This window comes from Saccostrea cucullata, unplaced genomic scaffold (genome assembly GCF_032062105.1).
Source record: "Saccostrea cucullata isolate Sc308-1 unplaced genomic scaffold, CSIRO_AGI_Scuc_v1 ctg735, whole genome shotgun sequence".
In the NCBI taxonomy this organism is placed as follows: Eukaryota; Metazoa; Mollusca; class Bivalvia; order Ostreida; family Ostreidae; genus Saccostrea; species Saccostrea cuccullata.
In genome coordinates, this window is record NW_026928570.1 from 184,017 (window position 1) to 200,649 (window position 16,633).

General features: G+C 34.2%; 1 protein-coding gene across 3 annotated transcripts in view; it reads left to right on the top strand.

Moving 5' to 3' along the window:
* The window catches only part of LOC134277993 (G-protein coupled receptor dmsr-1-like), a 68,056-nt gene that overhangs the window by 39,141 nt on the left and 12,282 nt on the right, over positions 1–16,633 (top strand). For all 3 annotated transcript variants that reach the window (XM_062760297.1, XM_062760296.1, XM_062760298.1), the window contains one exon: positions 3,741–3,787. The gene's annotated coding sequence lies outside the window, so the exon portion shown is untranslated. The remainder of the gene's footprint in view (positions 1–3,740; positions 3,788–16,633) is intronic.

Consider the following 16,633-nt stretch of genomic DNA (forward strand, 5'->3'; position numbering starts at 1 on the left):
GCACCAATATTTAACTGATCCCTATTTTATAGAGCTACTTGGACGAAAATTTGATTGTTGCTAAAATTTTCCTCAAATAATACCTAAACCTCTGCTAACAACGCTTTCGAAATTATAAATCCCATTCGTAGAGATGCAATAATAAAACATTTTTAAAATTATGATTTAGACACTCATATACAAGGTTTTGTTCTTGAAAATGTTCTACAGATACAATGTTTATGAGGTAGATATGATTGATTGATTGTATGTTGTTTTACGTCCATTCGAGAATTTTTTCATTCATATAGAGGCGTAACTATACGAAGCAATTTCAAATGGGGGGAGGGGCAAACATTTTGAATGGGGGGCACTATCAACTACCAAAAATTTCTGAACAGACAAAGAAAGGTCATCAGACATTTTTATTTAGGAGACACAAGCATATAGTAGCTTAGTTTTCTATAGTATTAAATACATCGACAAAATTATTGCTGAAAGGGGGGGGGGGTTGGTGTTAATGTCATGACATATTCTAAGGTTGTATGATACATTGTAAGAGGTAAGTCTTACGAGGTAACTTGGTGTCTTCAGTTAATATTTGTGATACGGCTGCGCATTCACAGCTTAAGGAAAACGAAACGCTTTTTAAAGGATGACACTAGCATCTATCTTTTAAGAGTGGTAAAGTGTCACTTAAACCTTATCAAGTCAGATGCATGGTAAAGTGTCACTTAAACCTTATCAAGTCAGATACATTTAGTGTCTTGATAATCACATAATCATGTAAACCAGCACGGTGCACGTATAATAAACGGCAAAGTCATTTTGTCTATAGAATAACATCCTTTAATGCATTTCCGACTTGACGAACATTTCTTTAGAAAGAATCATAGTAAATAAAACAGACAAGTAATAGTAGATTGGCTGCACTGGCTTTTTTATTAAATTTTAAAAATTCTTTTTCGATCGCATTACATAGGCGCACAAATGTATGTTTTGATATGATATAACCAGGAATATGTGTTAATATGATATTAACAAGAAATGAAATGTAGAAAAATTCGAACATTAATCTAACAACTAACAATTAAAATTGATAAAAAGGGCATAAAATCATCAGTACATTCAAAAGGTAAGATCAGGTGCGTGGGAGGAGTAAGCACTCCCCATCTTTAGAGAGGTCGCATCCACCTAGAGCACTATACCAGGGAGATGGAACATCTGCAATCAATTTCAAAATTCATATACCAAACAATTTGAAACAATAAAAATGTAAAAACATGTCGGCTTATGATGGAGCAACATTTAAGCCCACTGGGATTCCAGCAGTTTGTTGGATCCTTGATTTCCCAATTGTCAACTTTTTTGTAATCTTTGGAGACCAGACCATTGATGCTAAATATGAAATTAAGCTGATTTTCTGGATAACCAATCACAATTTTTTTTTATGAAGTTGTATTATCAGAGTACATAAAATGTTGGAAAATAATATCAAATTTAGTAATATTCCCTTGATAATGTTGTAAACAAGTAAAAAGTTCTAAATAACGCTCTTTTAATTTCGATAAAACAATGTTCAATCAGAAATGTCCGATTTACTTTGTCAATATTTTGTATGTCTTTCTTCTTTATATCTTATCTGATCATGATCTGCCTGACTGTCAATGTAAAAAGTAGAAATGTTCAAAGCGAATTTAATATTAATATATTTTAGTGTTCAAACCAACAGAGACCCTCTATAACGTATAAGAAATTGTTTTTCCATTTTAAATCAATGTTTCAATCTTTGTCTTTAATAGCAGTTATTGAGAACCTCTAGAAGAATCTATATATCCGTGTGCGTCCTGAAGTCGCATTTTAATTTTCAATCGTCTTCACGGTACATTATGACCGTTTGTTTTTAAATTGTAAACATTTAAATAATTAGGCCATTCCAAGTTTTTTCTCTGTTTAGCGTCCACCCATCTTTCAAAAACCTACCTACCTATTCGCAAAAAACACACAAGCCAAAACATAAAACACAGGCTTAAAAGTCATAATCAAAGTACTCAGAAGTACTTACATGAATCATACGTTTATATTGTATTAACGGATAAATAACAAGAATATCAGATTAAAAATTCTTATGAAAAAACTATTTTAAAACTAGCAGTATAAATTATATAAGACACTGACAGTGAGTTTTCGATCCAAATACCACGGTCCGATTTTGTCAGAATCAAAATTAACCTGGTATTACGGCTAAATGTAAACAAACAGGCCAGTCTGGTTCTCTCTCCTGTTTTTCCTCGTTAGTGTAGAGAACTACGATAACACTGATTATCAGAAATCCTTACGCCAATAAACTATGTTTTTTGACTTAAGACTGAAGTTTTCAAAGTCATTATTACTAATGTTTATTTATTTAGATAAAACTTCGTTTTATTTATGTTGCTTTATTTAGCGTTTTAATTATCTCAGAAGCGGTTGAGAGTAAGAACTATATTTTTACACGTAACTTTAAAACGGCGACTATGGGGTTGACATCCTGTCTTGAACAGGATGACATAAGCCGGCAATTGCTCTTTGAGCAATAAGCCCGGCTAAAAATGACGCCCTTCAAATGATTTGATCTAACTAAACTGCTTTAATAGAAGAAATATCTATTCTTAAGCAAAAACAAGGGATTAAATGCTTTAAATACACCCAATTTAACTTACTGTATAGAATTATTTGAAGAAATTGACAAAATTTTAAAATTTCGATTTAATTAATCAATTTCAGGACTCCTGATGTTGTGTTTTTTCTTTTATCCCGCTTCAGACAAATTTGTCGATTACTGATTGGATAAAAGCGAATCACGTGACGCCCTGAAATACGTCTCCGTCAAGGCGTAATATGAAAATCGGGCACGCGATTCTGTTCGAAGCGTTGTTATTGTAAATAAAAATAGTGGCTAAGAAACGGTTTACGTAGGTAGTTTAGTTAAATTCCTTGTTACCGTAACGATATTTTATGTTGATTGTTATTGGATTAAAACTTAATATTTTCATAATATGCACAGATATTTTTTTTTATATTGAAAAAGGTCTTCAGCGGGATAAATTCGTAACACAGTCAGTTAGTGACCTAATACGGATTCATACAGGGTGTGAAATGGAAATCCGTATTGGGACTCGGCTTCGCCTCGCCCAATACGGATTTCCATTTCACACCCTGTATGAATCCGTATTAGGTCACTAACTGACTGTGTAACTAATAATATGGGGTGTCAAAAACCAAGGCACACGCGGACGCTAAACATAGAAAAAACTTGGAATGGCCTTATATGGTATTACAACCTCTTGACTCGATGGAACATAACTCAGATTGAATGATAATAGTTGTTTTACTGGAGCATAACTTAGAATAAAGGATTTTTTTTGCCTTCTCTGAAAAGTTGAGCGCTTATCGATATGTCTTGTCTCACAACGCATTATTTGGAATACAAGAATTTTCAAATTTTCTCTTAAAAGATAAATTGATGTAGTGTGACAGATTTAGTGTCTGGTATACTTGTAACGTGTACGTTATATACAGTCTGTACATGTGTGAAGACATACATGTTAAAAAAAATCAAAGGGAGAAATCTGATGTATTTTTTTACTGATAGTGTGAGAGCTTCAGTCGGTCTCTATGCTAATTATGAATCACGACCAATAGGTTCTCATATCTTTTTTTTTATTATATGTACATAAAGTTTGAAGCCTGTATTAAGATGTTATCTTATTAAATTACAGCGAACGGGAGTTGATGTGCAGAACAAGATTTCATCTTAACGGCTCAGGTAAGTTAAATTTTCTGCTTTAATATACGAAGCTAAATGTCCTTCAATTTTTATAATTAAGTGAAAATTGTACTGATATGTGCTAACTAAAAAAGAAAATAATATTTTTCACGTCTAAAGCAACGTGCGAATGGAGGCCATTTAACATTCTGACTGATTTCCAATATGGAATTTCAATGCCTTCACCATTCCGGAAATAAAAAAGAGGAGAATTTAAAAGGGTGCTTTGTGCAGTAACATATCCTCCATAAAACATTTCTACCGAGAAAAAGCTATTTATTTAAAATACTGTTCTATTGGGTCGATTACTGCTTCCAATGTTTAATGAGATATCCTGCTCTTTCTGATTTTGTAAAAAGTATTTCAGAATGTTCCCGATGTAGACTGGAGTTTTCCTGGTTTCTTAGTCATTTATGTCTTTACCTGGTAATAAACTTAAACTATAATGTTTTACCTTGTGTTAAAAGACGTTAACGTACAATGTACAAATCACTCACAGGCTCAGTCTGATTATACAACTCTTGATTTGAATAGCTCTGGGGTACCTATTGGCAGTACTGTGTGACTAGCACGTCAGGTTCCTTCTACTTTGATGCAAATTATTTTGCCTTCAAGGTTTAAAACAGACATTTTTTTTTCAATTTCACGCATAAGCTATAACAGGGAATGATATTTACTGCACGCTTTTCCTTCTTTCCTCGTTGTGCTTGGAATTGTTATACTAAAGGGAAAGGGATATCCTTATATAAATGCAATTTTAAAAATGTTCGCTACATGTAACTCCCTCCCCCTTACATGATGATAAATAGGAATGTTTTCATTGTAGTGGATTATTTTTTTTCTCGACTTCATCCAAGAAAGGTATGTTATAATGATTAAATAATTATCAATTAAAGGACTATGATTGCATTGAAGTTAATTTTGCAAATTGAACAGTCTTCCTTTCATTTTTGCTTATACACGAGTATGAAATCATAACTGTCCAGTAAAGTTTAAAATAAATCACATTGATCAATACATAAAAATGTAAAAGGAAAGAAACCAAATAAACAAAAAAAAAACTTAAAAGATCTTTTTATTGCAAAGGCCCTTGGCTCATATTAAAATGTACAGCATATGTAATACTGTAGATAGGTGACTAGAAATCGATGAGGTATGAAACATTTTACACATAACACACAAATATAACCTTAATTATGAGTGCATTGATTAATGAACATTACAGTTACAATGGAGAGATATAAAGCTCCTTGCATGGAGAATATTTATCCAATAAATACCTGGTAGCTATACTTCACTGTCATATGTTTGTCATATCAATAAGCTGGTGTCAAAGCATCTAGTGCTAAAAAAAATATCACAAATTGCTTCAAATGTTTGGTATTGTTACAATGCTCTTCAATGCCTCAAAATATCTTTTCTTTTAGTGAAAAGTTTAAATAACCTCCGGGATTTGCTGCGACTGTTTATTGCGATTTGTATGGACGGAGTCCTAGAGGGATTGATTTCTGTGCTTTTAACACATTTAGATTTCTAGTAATAATACAGAAATGACCATCAGACCTGACACATGCTGCCCTTTTCCCTCCCACTTGCACATTTAACCATTTGATAAGAGATGGTCTACTTCGCTATGTACCGACTTCCATCTTGTCCGGAAAAATTGCGGGCCAGTCTCTATAACAGGCATAGGACTGATATCACTCAATTATGTCGTGCATCAAGGGTACAATTCACAAACGAATGAATTAATGAATTAGCTTTTTACACATATTAAATAGAATTCAAGGCGATTGCTGAAGGGAATAAAATAAGGATATTATTGTACAGATTTCTGAAGTAGTTAATTAAGATTGATTTCCTGAACTCTGACTTGCCGTGTTTAAAACTTCAAAGAAAAGAAAGTAAATAAGCAGGAAGGCAATATTAGAATATAAAAGGAATCATTCACATGTTAAAAAGATAAGTATAAACTACGTTTTAGAAAAGTATAAACAACGTTCTAGAAAATTAAACATGAAAGAGTTATATAATGTTGTATTTAATGATCAGCTAATTACTTGGAGTCCATGACTTTTAAATTCACATGATGCAAAAACTTTTAAAGCATAAAACAAAAATAACTATTCATTCCTCTGTCCTTCTTTTCTTGCTGCATGAATAGTCTGAATGTAACATGTCATACCATTCTGGATTCAAACACACGATTACGCAAAATTATCTATGCTCCTTTTTATACTAAGATTTTAGATTGCAAACCTAGGTTTCATTTACAAGCTTTCATGAAAAGCATATCAAAGTATTTTAAGGAAGTTTTACTGTGTCAATACTTAAGTACCGAGAAACCCATTTCCCCCCAAATTTTGTCATAAACTTTATAATTTTTTTCCGCGCAATATATCAAATACAGATTTAATAAACTACCACATTAAAGATGCCTGGATATATCATAATTCAAATTGGAGGAAGAGAGTAATTTTTTTAATGGCAAGTGATTTGAGCTTAATGTTTTGAACCCTAACGTATACCTTTTGACAGGAAAATAAACGTGGCCATCGTAATTAGATTTTTTTTGGTTTCATCTATCACATGTTTCAGCAAAGATTTCACTTTTCCCGCCTTATCAATACCGTATCTTGGTATTGGTTTGGAACGGTTATTGAATTTTAGTTATCATGGACTGCGTTTGTATTTAAGAGTCCTCCACATGCCTCGCCGGAATAAGTACAAATTGATTTGGTATCGACAGAAAAGACGATATCGCAAAACGAACGGTAATTTAGATTTAGATTAGAATGTAATTTTCACTGCTCCCTGTGAGGCGAGTGAAATGATAATTTTCTGAGGTCACGGAAAAAGATGAAGATTGCTAATTGCAATACGTTCTTATAAAAAGTGTTTTTTTTTTTCCTTTGGATGTTGAGTGAAAAATGAAAAAGGAACAATTCTTTCTGATCCGAATTAACACTGTTAAATTCGTTCCTCAAACTCAGATTGAGTTTAAATAGATCGAACTCTTTAATCCAGGACTTTTAATTTTTGGTTGTGTACAAACAAGTCATTCTCATTTAACAGCAATAATTCTCAGACAATGTAAAAATGTACATGTGCGCTTTCCTTTATATGCATAATTAGCAGATAGTGCCAAAACATGTACTGTAGTCTTTATATGAATAAATAACGGATACATGTAGTGCCAAGAAAGTACCTAGCTGTACTTAATGTGATTAATTAAAAGATAGCCAAAAAATGTCAACTATCACTAGAATAATGCCTTGAAAGTACGCTGTCCTTCATATAAACAAATATCTTCATTTCTTTTAACAATTAATAAAACAATACTTTTCTTTCGCTTTTTCATCTTAAATGAGTAAATTTGACTCGTCTGGCACTAGCAGTCAATAGTTCAGAAGTTATATTGATATGCAATTCCAGAATAGGAAATGTTGGCTTTTCCAAGGAAAACGAACAACACATAACTCTACGGCATCATGAAAATTAATAAAGTGAAAACCAGTATTGACTTTCCCTCAGTTAGTATAGGGAAAAAACGCGTTCAGGCATATAACGGGAGTCATTTCGGCGTAACATGCCCTTGATGTGCAATCTTCTCTCTTCGTGTTGGTTGTTAAGACTCGTTTGCTCTGTAAATATTTTTGTGGCATACGAAATTCCACGTCAAAATGAAAATAAAATTTTGATATTAGAAAACCAGTGGTTATTATTGAATAAGTTTCCATTTACTATTGTATTTTTATTTGTATTCTGATTTTCCCTTCGCATTGTTCAATTTTTGATCTGTAAGTTATGTTTTCGTTGCAAATTTTCATATTGATCATTTGAATAATTTGTAGAAAAATTCAATTTATTCTAAATTAAACTCTTCTCAAGCATCACTGGGCTAGAATAATGTATATTCTAAATTGTTCCATTTCTGGGGTAGGGTTGGACAACGATTAGAAATTGAAGTTTTAGAAAACATCTTCACAACACAACTGAATCAGATGTAAGTAATTTCGAAGCTTTCTGAGGTTGTGTTAATTCAAAATAATCAATATCGTGGCCCCCGTGTTAGGGTGAAACCACAATAGCGGATTTAAATTTTACATTGATATATAGAGGGGAAAGTTTTTTAAAAATCTTATAGAACCACTAGATCACAAGAGCTGAAATTTAGAAATTTTTGTGAAAGCTGCTTTCTGAAGTAGTGTAAGGTTCTAAATTGTTCAAATCATGACAGCGACGTAATATAAAGACCTACAACTGGCCTACCGCTCTTCCTTTCTATGATTTTTGAAATCCACCCTCATGTCCATAAGCGCCGGAAGCCAGTTGATTATTTTGTTGCTATATTTGTTGACGTTAAACGTCTTTCTCGAGAAATGATTTACTCAAATGGAGACACCACCACTTGCCAGGGAGCGCTGCAAACTTTTAAGTATTCATACTTAGAACCATTGAGCCATGAGGGATCTTTTTCTTGCTTACGCTTACTGCGACAAGGGACCTCGATTTAATACTTTCTCTTTCGAAAGATGGATATCACGTCCCGCAGTGTATTCAAACACGCGACGTAAGGCTCAGCTCCTAGAGCATACGCTATACCCACTGCACGAAAATTGACAGTACGATACAAAATAAAAGTATGGGACAAAACCAATAAAACACGTTATGGGCATAAAGCCCCAATTTATGTCTTATCATTTTACGCAAGCCCACCCCCGCTCAGACGCCTTTGATTTCAATATTTAGCAAAAACTTAATCTATATTTCAGATGGAATCATTATATAATTCCGTCTGAATTCGAGCTTTACAGCATTATGAAGATTGATTTTTGGACTTAATGATAGGCAAATTTTCAGTTCGACAATGAACAGGAGTAATACCGCTTAATTATGCATTTCGTGTCAGAAGTGAGAAGTGATGTAGAAAGCTCGTCCCATCAAATTCTTTCAAATTTTCCAAATTCTGAAGTCTATTCTGTTTTAAAATTTTGAATCTGGGCCTCATAATATATTTAAAACAATCCCAATATCATTCCCGTTTAATTAAGGAAACGTTCATTGTCTAATTGATTCTGAATTGTAAATATAAATCGATTAGCTTTTTTAAAATCACTTTTTATTTTTATTGGAATAGGTGATATCACCTTTTGGAATAGGTGATATCACCTATTCAAAATCTGAATAGGTGATATCACCAATTGAATAGTTGATATCACCTGTTTGAATAGGTGAAATCACTTTTTGGCAGTAAATATCAAAACGGCGCCCTATATGAGTGATTTATTTTGCGGATGGGAACTTTAATAACAAATTCAAAAAATTGTGGTCCCTCGCTTTCGGTGTCTATGTGGATGGGATGTCATTTTTCAGGTCACCTGAGTAAACTCAGGTGACCTATTGCTATCTGTTTTCGTCCGTCGTCCAGCGGTGTGGGTCGTGTGTTAACATTTGAACATTTTTAGCTTCTTCTCTGCAACCACTCAACCAATTTCCACCAAATTTGGCATAATGCATCTATGGGTAAAGGGTAACAAAATTTGTGAAAAAGTGATATCACCCCCCCCCCTATATAAATTCTGACCTATTGCTATCCGTTTTTCCGTAGGTGATATCATGTTGTTAACATTTAAGCATTTTCAGCTTCTTCTCACTGAACCAATTTCCACCAAATTTGGCATAAAGCATCTATGGGTAAAGGGAAACAAAAATTGTGAATTTTATGATCCCTGCCCCCCCTTGGGCTGAGGGGTGGGGCCAAAACCACTCAAATTAATGCAATTTTTAAAATTTTCCTCTTTTTTACTCCTGGACATCAAGCAGTCAAACTGTTTGCATGATGGTAATCAGCATTGAGTTCTCTACCAAAATTGTGAAATTTATGGCCCTGTGGATTATTTCTTTGAAAACCTTCTTCTCTGCTCCTGGGTGTTAGATAAACTAAGTACATAGTTATGATGAGCAAGAGTGCCTCTACCACAGTTGTGAATTTTATGGCCCCAGGACTAGGGGTTCTAGTGTTAGGGCGGGGCTCTATTGATTGAAATCTTCTTCTCTGCTCCTGGGTATGAAATAAACTAACAATTAGTGCATAGTTATGATGAGCAAGAGTGCCTCAACTGAAATTGTGAATTTTATGGCCCCAGGGTCAGGGGTTCTGGTGTTAGGGCGAAGCTCTATTGATTATATCTTGAAAATACATGAATTCTTTGAAAATTTTCTTCTCTGCTCCTAGGAATTAAATAAACTAATTCAGTGTATAGTTATGATGAGCAAGAGTGCCTCTACCAAAATTGTGAATTTAACGGCCCAAGGATGAGGGGTTCTGGTGTTAGGACGGGGCTCTATTGATTATATAGTGAAAATACTTTAATTCTTTGAAAATCTTTTTCTCTCGCGGCTTCTAAGTACTTTATAAACTTAATAAGCGCAAAATTATGATTAGCAAGAGTGCCTCTACTGAAATTGTGAATTTTATGGCCCCAGGGTCAGGGGTTCTGGTGTAAGGGCGGAGCTCTATTGATTATATATTGAAAATACATGAATTCTTTGAAAATTTTCTTCTCTGTTCCTAGGTATTAAATAAACTAACTAAGTGTATAGTTATGATGAGCAAGATTGCCTCTTCCAAAATTTTGAATTTTATGGCCCCAGGGTCAGGGGTTCTGGTGTTAGGGCGGGGCTCTATTGATTATATAGTGAAAATACATTAAATCTTTGAAAATCTTCTTCTCTGCTCCTGGGTATTAAGCAGATAAACTACCTATATAGTTATGATAAGTAAGGGCCTCTTCCAAAATTTTGAATTGTGAATTTCAAGGCCCCAGGGTCAGGGGTTCTGGTGTGGGGCTCTATTGATTATATAGTGAAAATACATTAAATCTTTGAAAATCTTCTTCTCTGCTCCTGGGTATTAAGCAGATGAACTACCTATATAGTTATGATAAGCAAGGGCCCTAATCTTCGAGAATTGTGAATTTCAAGGCCCCAGGGTCAGGAGGACGGGGGGGGGGCTGTACTTGTATGCTGAAAATGAATGAATTGTTTGAAATCTGCTGCTTGGTATTAATCAAATATTATTAGGTCACGTGAGTCAACTCAGATGACCTATTGCTATCTGTTTTCGTCCGTCGTCGTGCGTCGTGTGTTAACATTTGAACATTTTTAGCTTCTTCTCTGCAGCCACTCAACCAATTTCCACCAAATTTGACATAAAGCATCTATGGGTGAAGGGAAACAAAAATTTTGATTTCATGGTCCCTGCTCCCCTGGGGCCTGAGGGGTGGAGCCAAAACCACTAAAATTAATGCAATCTTTAAAAATCTTCTTTACTCCTGGACATCAAGCAGTCAACTAACTGTTAGCATGAATGTAATGACCATTGAGTCCTCTACTAAAGTTGTGAATTTCATGGCCCAAGGGTCAGGGGTTCTAGCGCTAGGGCGGGGCTCTATTGACTATATAGTGAAAATGCATTATTTCTTTGAAAATCTTCTCTGCTCCCGGTTATTTAATAAATTAAGAAAGTACATAGTTATGATGAGGAAGAATCTCTTCCAAAATTGTGAATTTCATGACCCCAGGGTCAGGGGTTCTAATGCTTTAGGGCAGGACTATATAGATTATATAGTGAAATTCTTCTTCTCTGCTCCTGGGTATTAAAGAAACAAAATAAGTATATAATTATGATAAGGAAGAATGCCTTTTTCAAAATTTTGAATTTTACGGCCCCAGGATCAGTACTGGTGTTAGGGCGGGGCTATATTGATTATATAATGAAAATACATTAATTCTTTGAAAATCTTCTTCTCTGCTCCTGTGTATTAAACAAACTAAGTATATATAGTTATGATGAGGAAGAATGCGTCTTTCAAAATTGTTAATTTTATGGCCCCAGGGTCAGTGTTTTATATCCAATGAAAGGCTCTGTCACAAGATTATATATGAAAATACATTAATGAAAGCCCTTCTCTGAACCCGGGTATTAAACAAACTAAGAATATAGTTATGACGAGGAAGAATGCCTCTTTGAAAAATTTGAATTTTATGGCCCCAGGATCAGGGGTTTTGGTGTTGGAGTGGGTCTCTATTGATTATACAGTGAAAATGTATTTTTTCTTTAAATATCTTCTTCTCTGCTCCTGGGTATTAAATAAACTAAGTGCATAGTTATGATGAGGATGAATGCCTCTTCCAAAATTTTGAATTTTATGGCCCCAGGGTCAGGGTTCTGGTCTAAGGGTGGGGCTCTATTGATTATATAGTGAAAATACATTAAATCTTTGAAAATTTTCTTCTCTGCTCCTAGGTATTAAGCAGAAGAACTGTATATATAGCTATGATGAGCAAGGGTCATTCGTTCTGAATTGTGAATTTCAAGACCCCTGGGTCAGGGGTACCATGAGGAGCTATACTTATATACTGAAAATGAATTAATTGTTTGAAATCTGCTCCTTGGTATAAATCAAACATTTTTGATAAGCAAGGGTGCCTCTTCCAAAATTGTGAAATGTGTGGACCAAGGGTCAGGGGTTCATGTGTGCTAGTGGCTCTACGGATTATTGTGACTCAAAACGACGTCAATATGAATTTTTTGTTAACGTGCAATGTTTAAACATGTTTTTAAAGATTTTATAAGTCATTGAAGTAATTATAATAGTCCAAAATTTGTTACGATTTCTGGGTATATATTTCGGTTTTTTCCCGAAGCAGAGTTTAAAATAAACAAACTGGGCGTCAACAGCTGTATTTTTAATTTTCTATCACTGATTGCTTCTCTCTTGCATATTGAAAATTCTGATCACATTCATGGTAATGTTTGAAAGTAAACAAAATGGAAATTTTTAATTGCGATTGCACGTTTTATTGACATTTAAAAAAAATCAGCAGAAAAAGCAATTTAAGGGTACAGAGAGGAGATTACTATTTAACATGTTCAGAATGAAGGGTGGGTATTAAGCAAATAAATTAATACGCAAAGTGTATAGCTATGATAAGTAATGGTGCCTCTCTCAAAATTGTGAATGCCATGGCGTTTAGTTTAAAACATAAACCAAATTCAATCGTTGGAAATCAAAGTTGTTGCATGATGCTCAGGTAATTTTCTTATTAACAGGTAAGGCCCATGGGCCTATTGTTATCAAAAGTTATTTCAATTAGTACTTTCCACTGATATATATTTAAATAAACGTATTGTGTGAAATATTGTCACAGATAATACACATGTCAAATTTGAAAGTCATACCTCTTCTCAATAAAAAGTTTTAAGGAAGTGAAACACTGATGACCCCGTTTGGCAAAATAGCTAAGATTAAACTTTTCTTAAATGCAAATTAAATACATTGGTACCCAAAGTAAGGTCATTCAAGAAAAATTTGTAAATATTCAGACCACCAGTTCAAAATTTTTTTTTTCAAGGAAATTTTTTTGATTGAAGGTCACACTCCAAGGTCAAAAGGTCAAAGAGTTTCTTAAGAAAGGTCTTGCCACAAGTATTACATAGGTGAAAGTTGAAAGCCCTTGCCCGAACCATTCAAAAGTTATGTCCAAGCTTAAAGTTTTTAAAAAGAAGGTCACATTCCAAGGTCAAGATCAAAGGGTCAAAGTTGTTTATATCCAATGAAAGGTCTTGTCACAAGTATTACATATATGAAGTATATGAAAGCCCTTGTCGAATGTGTCAAAAGCTATGTAATAAGGTTTTTTTGTTACAACATTATCAAGGTAGGGAAAAAATTTTATTTTCAATAAAACTTCTCTTACATGTTTATTATCAAGACTGTACTACAAGCTTTAACCGTTGAAAAGTTATGGCCAAAGTTGAAGTTTTTTCGTAAGTACGGAAATCTCAAAGGTAAAAGTCAAAGGTCAAATTTGTTGGAAGGTCTTGCCACAAGTATTACATAGGTGAAGTTTGAAAGCCCTTGCCCGAATCGTTCAAAAGTTATTGCCAAGGTTAAAGTTTTTAAAAAGTAGGTCAAAAGGTCAAAGTTGTTGGTATTCAATAAAAGGTTTTTCACATATATATATATATATATATATATATATATATATATATATATATATATATATATATATACATATATGAAATATGAAAGCCCTATTTTCTATCGATCAAAAGTTATGGCCAATGTAAAAGTTTGGAATTTCTTTTTATTTAAAAGTGGGTCAAACTCCAAGGTCAAATTTGGTGGTACCCAAAGAAAGGTCTTGTCACAAGGAATACAAATCTGAAATATGAAAGTCAAAGCTCCACTAAATCAAAAGTTATGAGTAAGGTTAAAGTTTTTGTGACAGACGGACAGACAGACGGGTGAGGTTTAATGTCCCCCGGCTTTCGCAAAAGCAGGGGACAATAATTGGCACATAAGAGAAAGATGTGGTTTGGATTCAGATTGTTATTTTCATTGTTTTGGATGACATTCTGCCGAACTTGCTAAATTTAGAACTTGGCGGCTGTCTTGCATGGTAGGTCGAGGCTATATATACTGACACGCAAAAGAAACGCAACACCCTACTTTAGGGGAAAATAATTAATAATATGTAAAGTAAAGAATTTTGTATCTTAAAATTATGAATATCTTCAATTTGGTAAACATCGGTAATTTAACGGTTGAAGGATTTCCATACCATAACCGGAAGTCAAGTTTGAGTCTGCTTAACAGAAATCAAAAATTGCATGTTTAACAAAACATTTGGCAATATTATGGAGTTTTAAGAGTTTTTTACCGTTCATCATAAGTAATGTAGCAATATTTCAATAACTAAACTCTCCTTTCGTTTCCCGTAAAGATGCTAAGGCTACTTGAAAATGGCTTATGTACGCATTTCCATTGCTGTAGCTGGAAAATTTAATTTAAAGGTGATAGAGAGTTGCTGATGCAAAATTTCACTGCATTACGCCTCAACAGGGTCTTACGTATCATATGCATTAAGGACAGTCCTTGTACCGGAAGTCCAAGGGTGGCTACACTGCTCTAAGTTAGAGAAAACTCGACCTAATCATCTGAAAAACGGGCATTTAAAAATGCAAAAGAATAATTCCTTCGCTCAGATCTCGATATAAATGAACCTATTGTATCGTAGAAATTAAGCTGCAATTGTTGATTAGGGCAGTCTTGCACGTTTTACTTGAATGGCTGGGAAGGGGGTGTTTTAACAGTCATAGTTTACTTAGTAAAGTAAACAGATTAAACATTTAACATTTTTATCAAATCTCTGATGTTCTGAAAAGTGAGTTTAGCCTTACTTTATTCGCTTTTGAAAATCATAAGTTAAAAAAATCAAACATTTGTAGATTACTACTTGTTGCGTTTGTTTTGCGTGTCAGTATATATAGAATAATGCATTAATTCTATGAAAAATTTTCTTCTCCGCTCCTTGGTATTAAACATTCGTCAAACTACTTATTATAAACTACCTTTATTTTATATAGCTAATAAATAGTCTATAATAAAATACTGCAAAAAATCTGGAGAATTTTAGCGTTCAATATCTTGCAGTGGCGGATATGAAAGGGGGGGCGCACCCGGCGCGAAAGCCCCCCCCTTTAATTGTCAAAATTAACGTAACTCACAGTTTTCTAGAAAATGTAAATATGCATACTTGGTAGGCCAAAATTTTCTACCCTACAAAATCTCTAAAGTATAGCTTGTGAAATATGGGCCCCCACCAGGGCTTTGCCCTGGAAAAGTGGGGGCCTAAAGTAAAAATTTGGAATTTTTGCCTAACTGTTGGCGCCCCCTCTAACTTCAATTCATATGAAATATGAATAGGTCAAAATCCGCGCCTGTCTCGACGTTTTATTGAACGCTGGGTTTGTATTACGTGTACGAATGTGCCCGAAACATTCCGAACACGAGCGTTCAATATCGAACGCCCCGTTGTAAACAAAAAAGGAAAAAAGTCGTCTGGTCAAATTCTCAGAGCTAAATTAAAGAAAGGAAGTGGCATCTGGGTAAGATGTGTTTATTTTTCACAGAAAAATGAAATTATCTATTACAATATAGTACGTATTGGACCCATTTAAACCTAAATAAGCAAATCATATCGCTCGGTAGGGTCATCGGAATGATGTAATATTGGACGCTCGATGGCTGTTCAAGTGCACTCGCAAGCTCGTGCACATCCAACTTGTGCCAGTATTTACCAATATAAGTTCAATAACCCTATAATATACATAGTTGTAATAAGCAAGAGTGCCTCTTCCAACATAACGAATTTCATGACCCCAAGCTAATGGGTTCTGGTGTTAGAGCGGGACTGTATTCATTATATAGTGAAAATGCACTAATTCTTTGAAAATCTTTTCCTCTGCCCCTGAGTATCAACAACCTAACTGCATACACAGTTGTGGTGAGCAAGGGTGCCTCTTCCAAAATTATGAATTTCATGGCCCCTAGGTCAGCTGAAACCACAGCTATTTTTACTGTATATAGGGGCAAAATTATTCTGTTTAAAACGATGCTAGGTCATCGAATTACTCAGTTTAAAATTACAAAAATATATTATTTTTGTAGATAAAAATATTTCTAGAAACAAAAATGGCAATCTTGGAAACGTCTGTATATTCAAAGATATTAAGTGTTAAATAGCTTTATATATTTTCTATGGCGAATGAACAATGAGTGAAGCGTCGCAGCCGCAACAGTTTCTATACAGAGATTTCACACTTTCCTTTGCGTATGAATCTCAGGCAACTTTTTACAGTCGCCGACAAAGCATCCTTGGACGAGTCCACTGCAGACTCTGAAAGGTGACGCAGGTTACCGGAAATGATTATTTAAAAAACCATATTATAACATATTATAACATGTTAACAAATTCTACAATGCATGGCCAGAA